The 20,294-nt window shown below is 32.7% G+C and overlaps 1 protein-coding gene across 1 annotated transcript in view; it reads right to left on the bottom strand.

Moving 5' to 3' along the window:
* LOC117683776 (protein tolkin-like) overlaps positions 1-20,294 on the bottom strand; it is a 78,192-nt gene that overhangs the window by 31,804 nt on the left and 26,094 nt on the right. Inside the window, exons 2-3 of the mRNA XM_066072660.1 lie at positions 1,448-1,560; positions 757-912 (exon numbers count right to left, since the gene is read on the bottom strand). The gene's annotated coding sequence lies outside the window, so the exon portion shown is untranslated. The remainder of the gene's footprint in view (positions 1-756; positions 913-1,447; positions 1,561-20,294) is intronic.

Raw genomic sequence — 20,294 nt, 5'->3', positions numbered from 1 at the left:
AAAGATTGTATGGTAATTGAATGTTTACGAACCCTGTGTATATACAGTACACAGGTGTTAGCTCTCTTTCTCCCACCTGATGACAAACATAGAGTAACTGAGTATACCAAAACCATGAAGTTGCTAATAAGATCTAAGGGGGTTTAAAAAATTTCATAGACACAATATCCTGATTCAACCCTCCAATTGGAAATAAAAGGGGTGTCGTTCAATATTTTCTAGCCATAATATTTTGAACACATCTCCTAAAGGAATATGTAAAAAGGATGGGTTTAAATATTTCACAGCCATAATAGCAATGAACATAAGATGGGAAGGGGGGGGGGGGTGAATATATCGCAAACAAAATATTTTTAACCCCCTTCGGAATAGCAATGAAAAGAAGTCGGGGTTCTAATATTTCACAGCCATTATTTTTTGGACCCCCTCTCCAAAGGGAATTGGAAATAGGAGACTGGTTAAAAATATCGCGGCCATAATATTTTGAACCCCTTTACCAATTGGAATTGGAAGTATGAAGGGGGCCGGCCGGGTTCAATATATCGCAGCCAGAATATTCTGAACCCTCTTTCAAAAAAGAATTTGAAATAGGAGGGGGTTCAATTAGATAATCCCAGACTTCGATTGTTAGGGGTTTTTTTTAGGAGGGGAGTGATTTACAAATGTTTGATGACACAAGAAATGATACAGAATATCGGGAATACATACATGTATAAAGAATATGTACGCTTATTCTATTCATTTATGCATACATACCAGAATCAACACCAGAAATGACGTAGATATATATTTCTTCGTCGTTAGAAGAGTCGTTCGTGTCTAACTGTATGGAAATGGAATTTCCAGTGGAGGTAACAATTTTGAAACCTTCTCTCGTTCCAACAGCGACAGATGTAGTTGGCAAAATATCCCCTGATAGTCAGAGTTAATGAATAATTTGTACGATGTCAAGCTTAATAAAAATGATACATGTAATAAGTATATAACATAACTCTTAATCGCTTTACAAAGTTCAAAATGACATGATAAAAGAGGAATAGTCTACGTTATACTGCTAAAAAAACCTCATGAACAGGATTTAGATTAACTGAGATCAGGAGAAAAAAAATCGAAATCACCATGTAAAACCTCTCAGATATAGCATTACACTAAAAGAAACGCATTTCCTGAAAAACTACGCGAGCTTAATCATAGATTTGATGTTTTCCGAGTAAATCAAATCATATTTATACCGGTATATTTGTTTTTACCGGTATAATATCAAAATCAAAATAATTTGAACATAATCTTACATGTAACTATACACTAGACTTACTAAAATGTTAGACTTATTATTTAAAACATAACATTCCATCCCTTGTTGTGGAAATGTTTTCTTTTAGCGACCTTCAACCAGAAACTACGCTATTGATGATGCATTTTCTTAATAAATGTTTTAAGTTCATACCGTTTGAATCTCTCAGAGTTATTGTATCCGTTGCATCTTTCGTTATATCCGTAACACCAAGAACAATTCGCAGGTCTGCTTCTGTATTGAATTTCCAAACACATGTCGTGGACCTGTGTATAAAGTACAACTTAGATTTTTTACCAATCGAATATTTGCCCAGCAAAAGGAACAAAAATCAATGAATATGGTTTTATCATTTATTACTAGTATTCATATTTTATGTTCGCATCGTAGCAAGATCCACAGCATTTTTTAACCATATATGTGCCACAAGGACGAATTTGGCCGATTAAATATATGTCATCGGGTTCGGAATTGTTTGAATTATTACAATATAGAAACAGTCATACATGTATGAGGTGTTTGTCCGAGCCCTGCCGGACACTGAGATGTTGCGATTGTTTGATTCGTGTATATTCAATTTATATAGTTATACAGTAAAACACGCTTATAACGAAGTCCCAGGGACGGCCAATTTAACTTCGTTATAAGCGTAATTCGTTATATCTGTCAAGTTTACAACATGAGATAGAGACTTGGGGAATGAAATTCACTTCGCTGTAAGCGTCAATTCATTATAAGCGTGTTCGCTATAACCGTGTTTTACTGTACATGTTTTCTTTGATTTCTGAAAGTTCTCAAATAGTAAGGTCTTCCGTTTCCAACGGAAGACCTTATTGTTTTCGTTCGGTTTCTTTTTCCCTATTCAGTTCTTCCGTTTCCAATGGAAGACAGATTGTTAATTTATTTATTTTTTTTTTTTTGTAATTTTATTTTTCTTGTCATTAAATACAACATATAAACAAAATATAATAGACGCGATGATAATGATAGTATTAGCATTGACAGATTGTTATTGCTTTATTTCTGTTTAGGATCTTCCGTTTCCGACAGAAGACCGTCTTGTTAGGGTCTTCCGTTTCCAACGGAAGACCTTCTTGTTATTCTACGGTTTCTTTTTCTTTATTATTAGGGTCTTCCGTTTTCGACGGAAGACCCTCTTGTTTTTTTTACTGTTTCTGTCTATTATTAGGGTCTTCCGTTTCCGACGGAAGACCCTCTTGTTATTCTATTGTTTCTTTTTAGGGTCTTCCGTTTCCGACGGAAGACCCTCTTGTTATTCTATTGTTTCTTTTCCATATTATTATTTTATTTTTTATTTTTTTTCTGACTTTTTTCGAACGCTATTTCTCGTGAACTACATGACCGATTTGCATGAAATTTACAGGACACATTGAGCATCAAATATACTTGATATTATAAAATGTCTGGTTGATGACGTCACTTCCGGTTCGAGATTTTGAGGATTTAGTGAATTTTTAAGGACCATTTTGTCCACGTAACTTCTCAAAAACTAATTGCGATAGAAACGTGAAACTTTCAGGGATAGTAGATGAATGTCTGTAGATGATCCTATTTATTTGATATTTTGAAAAATGCGCAAGGCCGCGAAGCTCGCCCGAGCTCAAAAATAGGCACCAATTTTTTTCACGAAATTTTCGCACATTTTCGGCCCTAGCTTTTAATGTGTAAATATTTTGTTAAGACATGTAAAGCAAAAGTTGTTCAGATTAACTAGGACTTGCGTTTGATTTCAAGAAAAAGGGGCTGGCCCCTCAAATAAGGGGCCAAAATGGCTCTTAAGTCTTTTTGCAATAACTCTTTACTGAAAAATAATTTGTTATCAATTATAGAACCAAAAATGTTCATTGTATATCTTTTTATTTATACAGTACCATGCCTAAGTCATATGTTACGTTATTAGGGGCTTCAAGGGGCCAGAAGTTCAAAACTTTGATCTTTAGTATCTAGAAAAGGAGAAATATTTTGATAAGCATTATAGAACAAAAAATGCTTAGAATAATGTTCTTAACAATATGCTACCTTAATAATTTTTGTTGGTGGCCCCAGTAAGGATTTTAAGGGTCTGCCCCTGAAACACAATTGTTCAGATATCTTTAGAACGGTCAACAATTTCTGAACACTTGTTGAGCAAAATGTGTTTATATTTACAAGACCTTTTATTTGATATCAAGGAATAAGGGCTGGCCCCTCAAAAAAGGGGCCAAAAAGGCTCTAAAGTCTGTTTATAATAGCTCTTTACTGAAAAATAATTTGTTATCAATTATAGAACCAAAAATGTTCATTGTACATCTGTATATCAATACGGTACCATACCTAAGACATATGATACGTAATTAGGGGTTTCAAGGGGCCAGATGTCTTAAAATTTGGTCATTAATATCTAGAAAAGGAGAAATATTTTGAAAAGCCTTGTAGAAGAAAAGTTGCTCAAAATAATGTTCTTAACGATATGGGATCTTTAAATATTTTTTTGGTGGCCCTGGTAAGGAGTTTAAGGGTCGGCTCCTAAAACACAGTTGTTCGAATATCTCTAGAACGGTTAACAATTCGTGAATACTTGTGTAACAAAATATGTTCATATTTACAAGACCTTTCATTTGATATCAAGAAAAAGGGGCCAGCCCCTCAAATAAGGGGTCAAAAGTGCTACAAAGTCTGTTCATAATAACTTATTTTTTAGCGATAATTAGTTATTAATCATAAAGCAGAAAATAAGAGCTTACTATTCATAATTTAAAACTGAAATCCGTTCTAAAATCGACCGATGCAATACAAAGATAAAGGGGTTTAAAATTTGATTTTTCCGGAAATTTTGATTCCACATTCTTGGTTAAGAAAATAGTTTTATGTTCAGAGTTAAATTAACTCGTACCTAAAATTATTCAATAATTGTTAAATCGTACTTTAACAGATTCGGATTTGTATTTGCTAAGTCGTTCTTGAAATCGGTAAGGTTTGTTAATTCGTACTTGGTATCATTCGGATTTTGTTAATTCGTACCAAGAATAATTCGATTTTTTTTTTGTCTTAGTTTCTTACGTTTGTTGGTTTTAGAACCCTGCTTCTTACAGGAACTTCTAACTTTACTTTCGACATTACCGGAAGACCCACTCGTTGCTTTGCAACGAGCTTTGCTCTAGTCCTTATTATTATTTTTTTTTTAATTTTTTTTCTGACTTTTTTCGAACGCTATTTCTGGTGAACTACTCAACCGATCTGCATGAAATTTTCAGGACGTATTGAGCATCAAAAGTACTTGATATTATAAAATTTCTAGCTGATGACGTCACTTCCGGGTCGAGATTTTAAGGACTTAGTGAATTTTTAAGGCCCATTTTGTCCACGTAACTTCTCAAAAACTAATTGCGATAGAAACGCGAAACTTTCAGGAATAGTAGATGAATGTCTGTAGATGATCCTATTTATTTGATTTGTTGAAAAATGCGCAAGGCTGCGAAGCTCGCCTGAGCTCAAAAATTGGCACCAATTTTTTTTCACGAATTTTTCGCACATTTTCAGCACTAGCTTTTAATGTGTAAATATTTTGTTAAGACATGTAAAGCAAAAGTTGTTCAAATTAACTAGGACTTTCGTTTGATTTCAAGAAAAAGGGGCTGGCCCCTCAAATTAGGGGCCAAGAGGGCTCTAAAGTATTTTTGCAATAACTATTTACTGAAAAATAATTTGTTATCAATTATAGAAGCAAAAATGTTCATTGTACAGCTGTTTATGTATACAAAGGTATACCTAAGTCATATGTTACGTAATTAGGGGTTTCAAGGGGCTTGAACTCCAAAACTTTGATCTTTAATATCTAGAAAAGGAGAAATATTTTGATAAGAATTATAGAACAAAAAATGCTTAGAATAATGTTCTTGACAATATGCTACCTAAATAATTTTTGTTGGTGGCCCCAGTAAGGATTTTAAGGGTCGGCCCCTAAAACACATTTGTTCAGATATCTTAAGAGTGGTCAACAATTTCTGATCACTTGATGAACAAAATGTGTTTTTATTTACAAGACCTTGTATTTGATATCAAGAAATAAGGGCTGGCCCCTTAAAAAAGGGGCCAAGAGGGCTCTAAAGTCTTTTAATAATAACTCTTTACTGAAAAATAATTTGTTATCAATTATAGAAGCAAAAATGTTCATTGTACAGTTGTTTATCTATACGGTACCAAATGAAAGTCATATGTTACGAAATTAGGGGTTTCAAGGGGCCAGATTTCCAAAACTTTGATTATTTATACAGTCATTTCATGCATATCTTTTACAATTTAATGCTATGCTATGGTATGCGATTTGAATGATATGCTATGAGATTTGTATGGTATGCTATGAGATTTGTATGCTATGCTATGAGAAATTGAAATAAAGGGCTTAATGATATGGTATGGTATGCTATGCTATGGTATGCTATGAGATTTGAACAAAAACGCCTCCATACACAGAAGAGTTCCACACATTTCGAAGTGAAATAATAAGAAGCCAAAGTTTACAACAAATCTATCATGTAAACATTTATGTTTTCAAATAAAAACATTAAAAACCGAGTAAAAATAATGTTGTATGCTATGCTATGGTATGCTATGATATGACGAATGCGATTCTATGAGATTGTATGCTATGGTATGAGATTCCAATGCTATGCTATGAGATTCCAATGCTATGCTATGAGATTTCAATGCTATGCTATGCTATGGTGTATGTTGTAAAAGATATGCTTGAACTGACTGTATCTAGAAAAGGAGAAATATTTTGAAAAGCATTGTAGAAGAAAAGTTGCTCAAAATAATGTTCTTAACGATATGGGATCTAAAAATATTGTTGGAGGCCCTGTTAAGGAGTTTAAGGGTCGGCCCCTAAAACACAGCTGTTCGGATATCTCTAGAACAGTCAATAATTCGTATTAACTTGTTGGACAAAATATGTATATATTTACGATACCTTTCATTTGATATCAAGAAAAAGGGACTGATCCCTCAAATTAGGGGCCAAAAGGGCTACAAAGTTTATTCATTATAACTTATTTTTTAGCGATAGTCTGTTATAAATCATAAAGCAGAAAATAAGAGCTTATAATTTATAATTTAAAACTGAAACCCGGTCTAAAATCGTACGATGTATTACAGAGATATAAATGGTTTAAAAATTGATTTTTCCGGGAGTTTTGATTCCACTTTTTTGGTTAAGAAAATAGTTTTCTGTTAAGAGTTAAATTAACTCGTATCTAAAATTATTCGATAATTGTTAAATCGTACTTTTACATATTCGGATTTGTATTTGTTAAGTCGTGCTTGAAATCGATAAGATTTGTTAATTCGTGCTTATAATCATTTGGATTTTGTTAACTCATACCAAGAATAATTCGATTTTTTTCTTTTTGTCGTAGTTACTTATGTTTATTGGTTTAAGAACTCTGCTTCTTACAGGAACTTCTAGCTTTATTTTCAACATTATCGGAAGACCCACTCGTTGCTTTGCAACGAGCTTTGCTCTAGTTATTATTCTTAACATTCTTTTTCTGCCTTCTTTAAAGCTTTTTTTTCTCGAAAACTATTCGCCCGATTTGCAGGAAATTTTCCAGACTTATAGGAGATCGGAGGGGATAAATGTTTTTAGTTAAATATTTTGTTGACGTCACTTCCGGTGTCAGATATTGACGGTTTTATAAATTTTTAAGGGTCATTTTGTCCACGCATCTCCTCCGATCTAATCAAGATAGAAGCTTGAAATTTTCAGGGATTGTAGATGAATGTCTGTAGATGTACACACATGCTTTCAATTTTGAAAATTGCTCAAGACCTTAAAGCTCGCCTGAACCTCAAAATTAGCATCATATTTGTTTACGAAATTTTTGCACATTTTCCGTTATACCTTTTGATGTATAAATAATTTGTTAAAACATGTAATGCTAGAGTTGTTTGAATTTCCACAAGAAAAAAGCGCTGGCCCCTCAAATTAGGGGCCAAGGGGGTTGTAAAGTCTTCTTACCATAACGCTTAACTGAATAATAATTTGTTATTAATTATAGAAGCAAAAATGTTCATTGTACAACTGTTTATCTATACATTACCATACTTAAGTCATATGTTACGTAATTAGGAGTTTCAAGGGGCCAGAAATTCAAAACTTTGATGATTATTATCTGAAAAAGGAGAAATATTTTTGAAAAGCAATGTAGAACAAAAGTTGCTTAAAATAATGTTCTGTACAATATGCTACCTTAAATTTTTTGTTTATGACCCCATTTAGGAGATAAAGGGCCGGCCCCTAAAACACATTTGTACAGATATCTTAAGAACGGTTAACATTTTATATTCATTTGTTGAACAAAATATGTTTACATTTGCGAGACCTTTAATTTGATATTAAGAAAAAGGGGCTGGCCCCTCAAATCAGGGGTCAAGAGGGGTCTAAAATCATCTTCTTATAATAACTCTTTACTGAATAATAATTTGTTATTAATTATAGAAGCAAAAATGTTCATTTAACGGCTGTTCATCTATACATTACCATACCTAAGTCATATATTACGTAATTAGGGGTTTCAAGGGGCCAGAATTCAAAACTTTGATCATTAATATTCGAAAAAGGAGAAATATTTTGAAAAACAATCTAGAACAAAAGTTGTTCAAAATAATGTTCTTAACAATATGATACCAAACATTTTGTTCTTAGTGGACCCGGTAAGGGGTTATAGGGTCGGCCCCTAAAACATAGTTGTTTAGATAGCTCGATAACGGTTTATAATTCATAATTACTTGTAGAACAAAATATGTTTATATTAGCGCGACCTTTTATTTGAAATCAAGAAAAAGGGGCTGACCCCTCAAATTAGGGGCCAGAAGGGCTATTAAGTCTTTTTATAAAACTCTTTTCTGACCAATAATTTGATATTAATCATAAATCAACAAATAAGCTTTTATTAAGCTTAATTTAAAACTGAAACCGTTTTAAAGTCGGACGATCCATAACAAAAATATTGGGATTTAAAAATTGAGTTTTCCGAAAATTTTGATTCCCCGTTCTTGGTTAAGAAAATAGTGTTATGTTCAAAGTCAAATTTACTCGTACCTAAAATAATTCGGAAATTGTTAATTCGTTCTTGAACACATTCGGGATTTTTTTTATTAAGTCGTTCTAGAAATTGTAAAGGTTTTTGTTAATTTGTTCTTGAAATCATTCAGATATAGTTAAGTCGTACGAAGAATTATTCGATATCTTTAAAATATTTTTTTTAATTTTCCCTTGTAGTTGGTTTTAGAACTCTGCTTCTTACAGGAACTTCTAGCTTTACTCTCGACACTAAAGGAAGACCCACTCGTTGCTTTGCAACGAGCTTTGCTCTAGTAATACTTTTTTTTCTTTTTCTGACTTTTTGGAGCGTTATTTCTCAGAAACTATTCAACTGATTTTCACAAAATTTTTAGGAGTTATAAAGCATCAATGTCGCTACAGATTATTAAGATTTCTAATGATTACGTCACTTCCGGTGTCAGCAGATATGGACGATTTTGTAAATTTTTAAGGGTCATTTTGTCCACGCATCTCCTCTGAAACTAGTCATGATAGAAGCTTAAAATTTTCAGGGATTGTAGATGTATGTCTGTAGATTTCCCTAAATGCTTCTAACTGCGAAAAAAGCTCGCCTGAACCTGAAAATTAGCACCAAATTTTTCAACAAAATTTTTGCACATTTTCTGTAATACCTTTTGATGTGTACATATTTTGTTCAGACATGTAAAGCAGAATATGTTTATATTTGCAAAACCTTTAATTTCATATCAAGAAAAAGGGGCTCTCCCCTCCAAATAGGGGCCAAGAGGTCCCTAAAATCTTCTTACAATAAGTCTTTACTGAACGATAATTTGTTAATAATTCTGGAAGCAAAAACGTTTATTGTACAACTGTTTATCTATACATTACCATACCTAAGTCGTATATTGCGTAATTAGGGGTTTCGAGGGGCCAGAAGTTTGATACTTCGATCATCAATATCGGAAAAAGGAGAAACATTTCGAAAAGCAATATAGAACAAAAGTTGCTCAAAATAATGTTCTGTACAATTTGCCACCTTAAATTTTTTGTTGATGGCCCCATTAAGGAGTTTATGGGTCGGCCCCTAAAACACATTTGTTCAGATATCTGGAGATCGGTTAACAATTTGCGAATACTTGTAGAACAAAATATGCTTATATTTGCAAGACTTTTAATTTCATATCAAGAAAAAGGGGTTGGCCCCTCAAATTAGGGGCCACGAGGGTTCTAAAATCTTCTTACAATAACTCTTTACTAAACAATTATTTGTTATTAACTAGAGCAAAGCTCGTTGCAAAGCAACGAGTGGGTCTTCCGGTAATGTCAAAAGTAAAGCTAGAAGTTCCTGTAAGAAGCAGGGTTCTTAAACCAACAAACATAAGCAATTAAGACAAAAAAAATCGAATTATTCTTGGTACGAGTTAACAAAATCCTACTGATTCCAAGTACGAATTAACAAACTTTATCGATTTCAAGAACGAATAAGCAAAACAAATCCGAATGTGTAAAAGTACGATTTAACAATTATCGAATAATTTTAGGTACGAGTTAATTTAACTTTGAACATAAAACTATTTTCTTAACCAAGAATGTGGAATCAAAATTTCCAGAAAAATCAATTTTTAAACCCCTTTATCTCTGTATTGCATCATCCTATTTTAGAAAGGATTTCAGTTTTAAATTATGAATAATAAACTCTTATTTCCTGCGTTATGATTAATAACAAATTATCGCCCAAAAATAAGTTATTATGAAGACTTTGTGGCCCTTTTGGCCCCTTATTTGAGAGGTCAGTCCCTTTTTCTTGATATCAAATGAAAGGTCTTGTAAATTTAAACATATTTTGTTCAACAAGTATTCACGAATTGTTGACCGTTCTAGATATCTGAACAATTGTGTTTTAGGGGCCGACCATTAAACTCCTTACCAGGGCCACCGACAAAAATGTTTTAGATCGCATATCGTTAAGAACATTTTTGAGCAACCTTTCTTCTACAATGCTTTTCAAAATATGACCCCCTTTCCATATATTAAAGACCAAAGTTTTGGACATCTGGTCCCTTGAAACCCTTAATTACGTATCATATGACATAGGTATGGTACCGTATAGATAAACAGATGTACAATGACCATTTTTGGTTCTATAATTGATAACAAATTATTTTTCAGTAAAGAGTTATTGTAAAAAGACTTTACAGCCCTCTTTGGAGGGGCCAGCCCCCTTTTCTTGATATCAAATAAAAGGTCTTGTAAATATAAACACATTTTGTTCAACAAGTGTTAAGAAATTGTTGACCGTTCTAAAGATATCTGAACAAATGTAATTTAGGGGCCGACCCTTTAAATCCTTAATGGGGCTACCAACAAAAATTATTTTGGTAGCATATTGTTAAGAACATTATTCTAAGCATTTTTTGTACTACAATGCTTATCAAAATATTTCTCCTTTTCTAGATATTATAGATCAAAGTTTCGGACTTCTGGCCCCTTAAAGCCCCTAGTTACGTAACATATGACTTAGGCATGGTACTGTTTAGATAAACAGATGTACAATGAACATTTTTAGTTCTATAATTGATAACAACATATTTTTCAGTAAAGAGTTATTGCAAAAATACTTTAGAGCCCTCGTGGCCCCTAACTTGAGGGGCCAGCCCCTTTTTACTGAAATCAAACAAAAGATCCAGATAATCTGAACAACTTTTGCATTACATGTCTTAACAAAATATTTACAGATTAAAAGCTAGGGCCGAAAATGTGCGAAAATTTCGTGAAAAAAATTGGTGCCAATTTTTGAGCTCGGGCGAGCTTCGCCGCCTTGCGCATTTTTCAAAATGTACAATAAATAGGATCATCTACAGACATTCATCTACTATCCCTGAAAGTTTCACGTTTCTATCGCAAGTAGTTTTTGAGAAGTTACGTGGACAAAATGGTCCTTAAAAATTCACTAAATCCTCAAAATCTCAAACCGGAAGTGACGTCATCAGCGAGGTTTTTTTAAATATCAAGTCCTTTAAATGCTCAATGCGTCCTGTAAATTTCATGCAAATCGGTCGAGTAGTTCACGAGAAATAGCGTTCGAAAAAAGTCAGAAAAAAAATAAAAAATAAAATAATAATAAGGAAAAGAAACAATAGAATAACAAGAGGGTCTTCCGTCGGAAACGGAAGACCCTAATTATAGAAGCAAAAATGTTCACTATAAAGCTGTTCATCTATACAGTACCATACCAAAGTCATATATTACGTAATTAGGGGTTTGAAGGGGCCAGAACTCAAAACTTTGATCATCAATATCTGAAAAAGGAGAAATATTTTGAAAAGCAATGAAAAACAAACGTTGTTCAAAATTATGTTCTTAACGATATGATATTAACAATTTTGTTGTTAGTTGCCCCGGTAAGGGCTTAAATGGTCGGCCCCTAAAACACATTTGTACAGATATCTCGAGAACGGTTTACAATTCGTGAATACTTGTGTAACAAAATATGTTTATATTTTCAAGACCTTTCATTTGATAATGAAAAAAGGGGCTGGCCCCTCAAATTAGGGCCCACAAGGGCTACTAAGTCTTTTTATGATAACTCTTTTCTGACCAAAAATTTGATATTAATTATAAAGCAACAAAGGAGCTTTTATTAAGCTTAACTTCAAACTGAAATCCGTTTTAAAATCAGACGATGCATTACTGAGATATTGGGATTTAAAAATTGAGTTTTCCGGAAATGTTGATTCCACGTTCTTGGTTCAGAAAATAGTTTTATGTTCAAAGTTAAATTAACTCTTACCTAAAAACAAATCGGAAATGGTAAATTCGTACTTGAATACATTCGGGATTTTTTATTTAAGTCGTTGTGGAAATTGTAAAGGTGTCTGTTAATTCGTTCTTGAAATCCTTCTGATTTTTTTAAGTCGTACCAAGAATTGTTCGAATTTTTTTTTAAAAATACTTTTTTTTATTTTCACTTGAAATTGGTTTCAGAACTCTGCTTCTTTCAGGAACGTCTAGCTTTACTTTCGACACAAACGGAAGACCTACTCGCTGCTTTGCAACGAGCTTTGCTCCAGTTTTTTAAATTTTTTTTCTGACTTTTTTCGAACGTTAGTTCTCGTTAACTACATGACCGATTTGCATGAAATTTACAGGACATATTGAGCATCAACTATACTTGATATTATAAAATTTCTGGCTGATGATGTCACTTCCGGTTTGAGATTTTGAGGATTTTGTGAATTTTTAAGGACCATTTTGTCCACGTAACTTCTCAAAAAGTAATTGCGATAGAAACGTGAAACTTTCAGGGATAGTAGATGAATGTCTGTAGATGATCCTATTTATTTGATATTTTGAAAAATGCGCAAGGCGGCGAAGGTCGCCCGAGCTAAAAAAAATAGGCACCAATTTTTTTCACGAATTTTAAGCACATTTTCGGCCCTAGCTTTTAATGTGTAAATATTTTGTTAAGACATGTAATGCAAAAGTTGTTCAGATAAACTAGGACATGCGTTTGATTTCAAGAAAAAGGGGCTGGCCCCTCAAATAAGGGGCCAAAATGGCTCTTAGTCTTTTTGCAATAACTCTTTACTGAAAAATAATTTGTTATCAATTATAGAACCAAAAATGTTCATTGTATATCTGTTTATTTATACAGTACCATGCCTAAGTCATATGTTACGTAATAAGGGGTTTCAAGGGGCCAGAAGTTCAAAACTTTGATCTTTAGTATCTAGAAAAGGAGAAATATTTTGATAAGCATTATAGAACAAAAAATGCTAAGAATTATGTTCTTAACAATATGCTACCTTAATTTTTTGTTAATGGCCCCAGTAAGGATTTTAAGGGTCGGCCCCTAAAACACAATTGTTCAGATATCTTTAGAACGGTAAACAGTTTCTAACACTTGTTGAGCAAAATGTGTTTATATTTACAAGACCATTTATTTGATATCAAGGAATAAGGGCTGGCCCCTCAAATAAGGGGCCAAGAGGGCTCTAAACTCTTTTTATAATAACTCTTTACTGAAAAATAATTAATCAATTATAGAACCAAAAATGTTCATTGTACATCTGTTTATCTATACGGTACCATACCTAAGACATATGATACGTAATTAGGGGTTTCAAGGGGCCAGAAGTCTAAATATTTGGTCATTAATATCTACAAAAGGAGAAATGTTTTGAAAAGACTTGTAGAAGAAAAGTTGCTCAAAATAATGTTCTTAACGATATGGGATCTAAAAATATTTTTTGGTGGCCCTGGTTAGCAGTTTAAGGGTCGGCCCCTAAATCACAGTTGTTCGGATATCTTTAGAACGGTTAACAATTCGTGAATACTTGTGTAACAAAATTTGTTTATATTTTCCAGACCTTTCATTTGATATCAAGAAAAAGGGGCCAGTCCATCAAATAAGGGACCAAAAGGGCTACAAAGTCTTTTCATATAACTTATTTTTAAGCGATAATAAGTTATTAATCATAAAGCAAAAAATAAGAGCTTATTATTCATAATTCAAAACTGAAATCCGTTCTAAAATCGGACGATGCAATACAAAGATTTAGGGGTTTAAAAATTGATTTTTCCGGAAATTTTGATTCCACATTATTGCTTTAAGAAATAGTTTTATGTTCAGGGTTAAATTAACTCGTACTTAAAATTATTCGATAATTGTTAAATCGTACTTTTACAGATTCGAATTTGTATTTGCTAAGTCGTTCTTAAAATCAAATCGATAAGGTTTGTTAATTCGTATTTGGTATCATTCGGATTTTGTTAACTCGTACCAAGAATTATTCGATTTTTTTGGTCTAAGTTTCCTATGTTTGTTGGTTTAAGAACCTTGCTTCTTACAGGAACTTCTAGCTTTACTTTCGACATTACAGGAAGACCCACTCGTTGCTTTGCAACGAGCTTTGCTCTAGTTATTTCATATTTTTCCTCTTACATTTTTTGAGAGCTATAACTCAAAAACTATTTGATCGATTTTCACCAAATTTACAGGACTGATAGAACATAAAACGTCCTTGCGAGTATAACAATTGGAGCTGATTACGTCACTTCCGGTTTGAGATTTTGAAGATTTTGTGAATTTTTAAGGACCATTTTGTCCACGTAACTCCTCCGAAACTAAATGGTATAGAAAAGTGAAACTTTCAGGAATATGTAGATGGATGTATGTAGATGATCCCCTGTATTAGACATTGTGGAAAATGCGCACTGCGCCCAAGCTTGCCCGAGGTCAAAAATTGGCACCAAAATTTTTGGCAAAATTTCAACACGTTTTGCAAAATATCTTTTAACCTGTAAATAATTTGTTAAAACATGTAATGCAAAAGTTGTTAAGATTTACACGAGCTTTTGTTTTGTTTTAATAAAAAGGGGCTGGCCCCTTTTAATTAGGGGCCAGGGGGGCTCTAAAGTCCTTTAATTTTAACTCTTTACTGAGCAATAAGTTGTCATTAATTATAGAAGCAAAAATGTTCATTGTACAGCTGTTTATCTACACAGTACCTTATTTTAAACAGTTGTTACGTAATTAGGGGTTTCAAGGGGCTAGAAGACCAAAACTTTGATCATTAATATTTTGAAAAGGAGAAATATTTTGAAAGGCAATGTTGAACAAAAGTTGCTTAAAATAATGTTCTTTAGAACATGGTACAGTACCCGCAACGTTATTCTTTACAATCCTATCCTATCGTATCATGTATCAATTCTATCGTATCGTACGTGTATACTGTTCTATCGTGCGTTAATCCTATCCTATCGTGCGTTAATCCTATCAGGATTATCGTTAAATTTTAACAGTTTTTCCGTTTATCCTATCGTGTTAATCGTTTTATGCCTTTTTATAAGCAAGTTCAGTTATTTCAAAGTTATGAGTCAATCAGTACGCCGTATAGGGACATTTATCAAACAAAAAATGTAAATTCCTATCCAGCCTTCTATCTTGATACTAAATTCTCAATTCTTCAGATCAAATTAACCAGTAGTACATGAAAATCATATCTGTAAGCAGTGGAAGTGAAAAATGATTGTAAACTATCAAAGATCTTAGGAACAAGGTAACATATTTACCGGTATATCAATTATATTAAATCGTACGGGGACTGTATACCTGTCACGTGTAAACATTAACTTGTATGTAACATAATTCGTTTTGCATGCATGATTGTTTATAGGAACAAAAGTAATTATTATATAATTATTATTTACTTAAAACAAAAGTATTATCTTAATTGAACCCGCTACATGTGTATATTTTCCGTGTGATATTTGATCTCGGGCTAAAATGTTCCTGGCGATCGGCTTGGGTGTGCGGTAATGAAAACAGTGTCAACAAATTGTACGCTGAATGTGTACCTGTGTTATATAATTTATTTTTAATGCATCATTTTTTATATAGAAATAAATATATTTATGATAGATTTTATATTTATTAAGAGCAAGAGTTGTATTTTCATTGAGTCCACTTTTTTCCGTGTTATATTTGCTCTCGGGCTAAAACGTTTGCGGCAATCGGCTGGGTTGTTCGGTATTGAAAACAACGTTTACAATACAAATGATTGATCATTTCAGCTCAAAATATTTGTTAAGAAAATTTAACTGGTCATTTTAATACATTATATAAATGACGCAGTCAGTACAACAACTGGGCATTTGTTGATAACAAGAAATGTCATGTATATCTTGATTTGTACGAGTTCTTTCTCAAATTCTGCGATTATCAGGTTAACGGTGAAGATCGTTTAACGCGGATATCCGTTTATCATGAACATCGTTTATCCTTTCCTATCGTGTATCAATCCTATCATATCGTGCGTGTATACTGTTCTATCGTGCGTTAATCCTATCCTATCGTGCGTTAATCCTATCAGGATTATCGTTAAATTTTAACAGTTTTTCCGTTTATCCTATCGTGTTAATCGTTTTATGCCTTTTTATAAGCAAGTTCAGTTATTTCAAAGTTATGAGTCAATCAGTACGCCGTATAGGGACATTTATCAAACAAAAAATGTAAATTCCTATCCAGCCTTCTATCTTGATACTAAATTCTCAATTCTTCAGATCAAATTAACCAGTAGTACATGAAAATCATATCTGTAAGCAGTGGAAGTGAAAAATGATTGTAAACTATCAAAGATCTTAGGAACAAGGTAACATATTTACCGGTATATCAATTATATTAAATCGTACGGGGACTGTATACCTGTCACGTGTAAACATTAACTTGTATGTAACATAATTCGTTTTGCATGCATGATTGTTTATAGGAACAAAAGTAATTATTATATAATTATTATTTACTTAAAACAAAAGTATTATCTTAATTGAACCCGCTACATGTGTATATTTTCCGTGTGATATTTGATCTCGGGCTAAAATGTTCCTGGCGATCGGCTTGGGTGTGCGGTAATGAAAACAGTGTCAACAAATCGTACGCTGAATGTGTACCTGTGTTATATAATTTATTTTTAATGCATCATTTTTTATATAGAAATAAATATATCTATGATAGATTTTATATTTATTAAGAGCAAGAGTTGTATTTTCATTGAGTCCACTTTTTTCCGTGTTATATTTGCTCTCGGGCTAAAACGTTTGCGGCAATCGGCTGGGTTGTTCGGTATTGAAAACAACGTTTACAATACAAATGATTGATCATTTCAGCTCAAAATAGTTGTTAAGAAAATTTAACTGGTCATTTTAATACATTATATAAATGACGCAGTCAGTACAACAACTGGGCATTTGTTGATAACAAGAAATGTCATGTATATCTTGATTTGTACGAGTTCTTTCTCAAATTCTGCCATTATCAGGTTAACGGTGAAGATCGTTTAACGCGGATATCCGTTTATCATGAACATCGTTTATCCTTTCCTATCGTGTATCAATCCTATCATATCGTGCGTGTATACTGTTCTATCGTGCGTTAATCCTATCCTATCGTGCGTGAATTCTATCCTATCGTTTATTTTGTAAAAAATAATGTTGCGGGTACTGTACCTTAAAATTTATAGTTTGTGGCCCCAGTAAGGAGTTTAAGGGTCGGCCCCTAAAACACTGTTGTTCAGATATCTCCAAATCGGTCAACAATTTCTGAACACTTATTAAACAAAATATGTTTATATTTATAAGATCTTTTATTTAATATTAAGAAAAAGGGACTGGCCCCTCAAATTAGGGGCCAAGAGCGCTCTAAAGTCTTTATATAATAACTCTTTATTGAAAAATAATTTGTTATTAATTATAGAAGCAAAAATGTTCATTGTACAGCTGTTCATCTATACTGGACCATACTAAAGTCATATGTTACATAGTTAGGGGCTTCAAGGGGCCAGAAGTCATTATTATCTTGAAAAGGAGAAATATTTCGAAAAACTTAGTATAACAAGAGTTGCTGAAAATAAAGTTGTTAACAAAGTGATACCTAAAAAATTATCGTTGGTGGCCCCAGTAAGGAGTTGAAGGGTCGGTCCCTAAAACACTGTTGTTCCGATATCTCTATAACAGTTAACAATTTGTGAACACTTGTTGAACAAAATATGTTTATATTTGCGACACCTTTAATTTGATATCAAGAAAAAGGGTTGACCCTTCAAATTAGGGGCCAGGAGGGCTACAAAGTCTTTTTATAGTAACCTTTTTTAGAGCGATAATTTGTTATTAATCATAAAAGCAAAAATTAAAGCCCATTAAGTTTAATGTAAAACTGAAATCCGTTTTAAAATCGGCCGATGCATTACAAAGATATAGGTGTTTAAAAATTGATTTTTCTGGAAATTTTGATTCCACATTCTTGGTAAAGAAAATAGTGTTATGTTCATAGTTTAATTAACTCCTACCTAAAATATTTCGATAATTGTTAAATCGTGCTTAAACACATTCGGATTTGTATTTGCTAAGTCGTTCTTGAAATTGATAATGTTATTGCTAATTCGTACCTAGAATCATTTTGATTTTGTGAACTCGTACCTAAAAAAATTCGATTTGTTTTTCTTTTTGTTTTATTTACTTATGTTTATTGGTTTAAGAACTCTGCTTCTCAGAGAAAGTTTTAGCTTTACCTTCGACATTATTGAAAGACCCACTCGTTGCTGTACAGCGAGCTTTGCTCTAGTTTTTCTAGTTTTTCTTTCTTTTATTATTATTCTTAACATTCTTGTTCTGCTTTCTTTAAAGCTTTATTTCTCGTAAACTTTTAGCCCGATTTGCAACAAATTTTCAACACTTATAGGACATTGGAGAGGATAAATGTTTTTAGTTACATTTTTTGTTGACGTCACTTCCGGTTTCAAATATTTACGATTTTATGAATTTTTAAGGGTCATTTTGTCCACGCATCTCCTCCGCAACTAATCAAGATAGAAGATTTAAAATTTCAGGGATTGTAGATGAATGTCTGTAGATATACCCCCATGTTTTCAATTATGAAAATTGCTCAAGGCCTTGAAGGTTGCCTGAAACTGAAAATTAGCATCAAATTTGTTCACTAAATTTTTGCACATTTTCTGTACTACCTTTCGATGTATAGATATTTTTTTCTTAAGACATGTAATGAAAAGTTGTGTCAATTTGTACGAGCTTTCATTTGATATCAGGAAAAAAAGGGCTGGCCCCTCAAATTAGGGGCTAAGAGGAATCTTAAGTCTTTTTACAATAACTCTTTATTGAACAATAATTTGATATTAGTTTTAGAAGCAAAAATGTTCATTGTACAACCGTTTATCTATACAGTACCATATCTAAGTAATATATTACGTAATTAGGTGTTTCAAGGGGCCAGAAATTCAAAAGTTTGATCATTTATATCTGGAAAAAGAGAAATATTTTCAAAAGCAATGTATAACAAAAGTTGCTCAGAATAATGTTCTGTACAACATGCCATCTTAGATTTTATGCTGATGGTTCCATTAAGGAGTTGAGGGGCCGGCCCCTAAAACAAATTTGAAAAAAGATCTCGAGAACGGTTTATACTTGATGAACACTTGTTGAATAAAATATGTTAATATTTGCAAAACCTTTAATTTGATACCAAGAAAAAGGGGCTGGCCCCTCAAATTAGAGGCCAAGAATGTTCCAAAGTCTTCTTACAATAACTCTTTACTGAACAATAATTTGTTATTGATTATAGAAGCAAGAATGTTCACTGTACAGCTGTTATCTTTACAGTACCAGAAGTTCAAAACTTTGATCATTAATATCTGAAAAAAAGAAATATTTTCAAAAGCAATGTAGAACAAAAAATGTTATAAATAATGTTCTAAACAATATGGCAACTTAAATTTTGTTCTTTGTGGCCCCGATAAGTACTTAAAGAGTTGGCCTCTAAAACACAGTTGTTTAGATATCTCGAGACATGTTGAACATCTGTTTATGTTTGTGAGATCTTTTATTTGATATCATGTAAAAAGGGCTAGCCCCTCAAATTAGGGACTAAAAGGGCTTTTTATAAACTTTTTTCTAAGCGATAATGTGATATTAATCATTAAGCAAAAACAAAGAACTTTTAAAGCTTAATCTAACGTTGAAATTCGTTTTAAAATCGGACGATGCACTACAGAGAAATTGGGGTTTAAAATTTCATTTTCCCGGAAATTTTGATTCCGCGTTTTTTTTCCTTATTGTTTTAGTTACTCTTGTTATTGGTTTAAGAACCTCTGCTTCTTACAGGTACTTCTAACTTTACTCTCGACATTAACGGAAGACCCACTCGTTGCTTTGTAACGAGCTTTGCTCTAGTTACCTTATATTTTATATTTTCCTTACGCTTTTTTGTACAAGCGATTTCTTGAAAATGACTCGACCGATCTTCGTGAAAATTTTAGATTTGTAGATATTGATTAAAACCTTATATATATATATATATATATATGGAGTCTTTCTTTTATGGCACTTCACTGAAAAATATTGTGTTATATGTTAAAGAAGCAATAT

Source organism: Magallana gigas, chromosome 10 (genome assembly GCF_963853765.1).
Source record: "Magallana gigas chromosome 10, xbMagGiga1.1, whole genome shotgun sequence".
Taxonomy (NCBI): domain Eukaryota; kingdom Metazoa; phylum Mollusca; class Bivalvia; order Ostreida; family Ostreidae; genus Magallana; species Magallana gigas.
The sequence above is the reverse complement of the archived record's forward strand: the minus strand, read 5'-3'. Positions and strand labels throughout refer to the sequence as shown.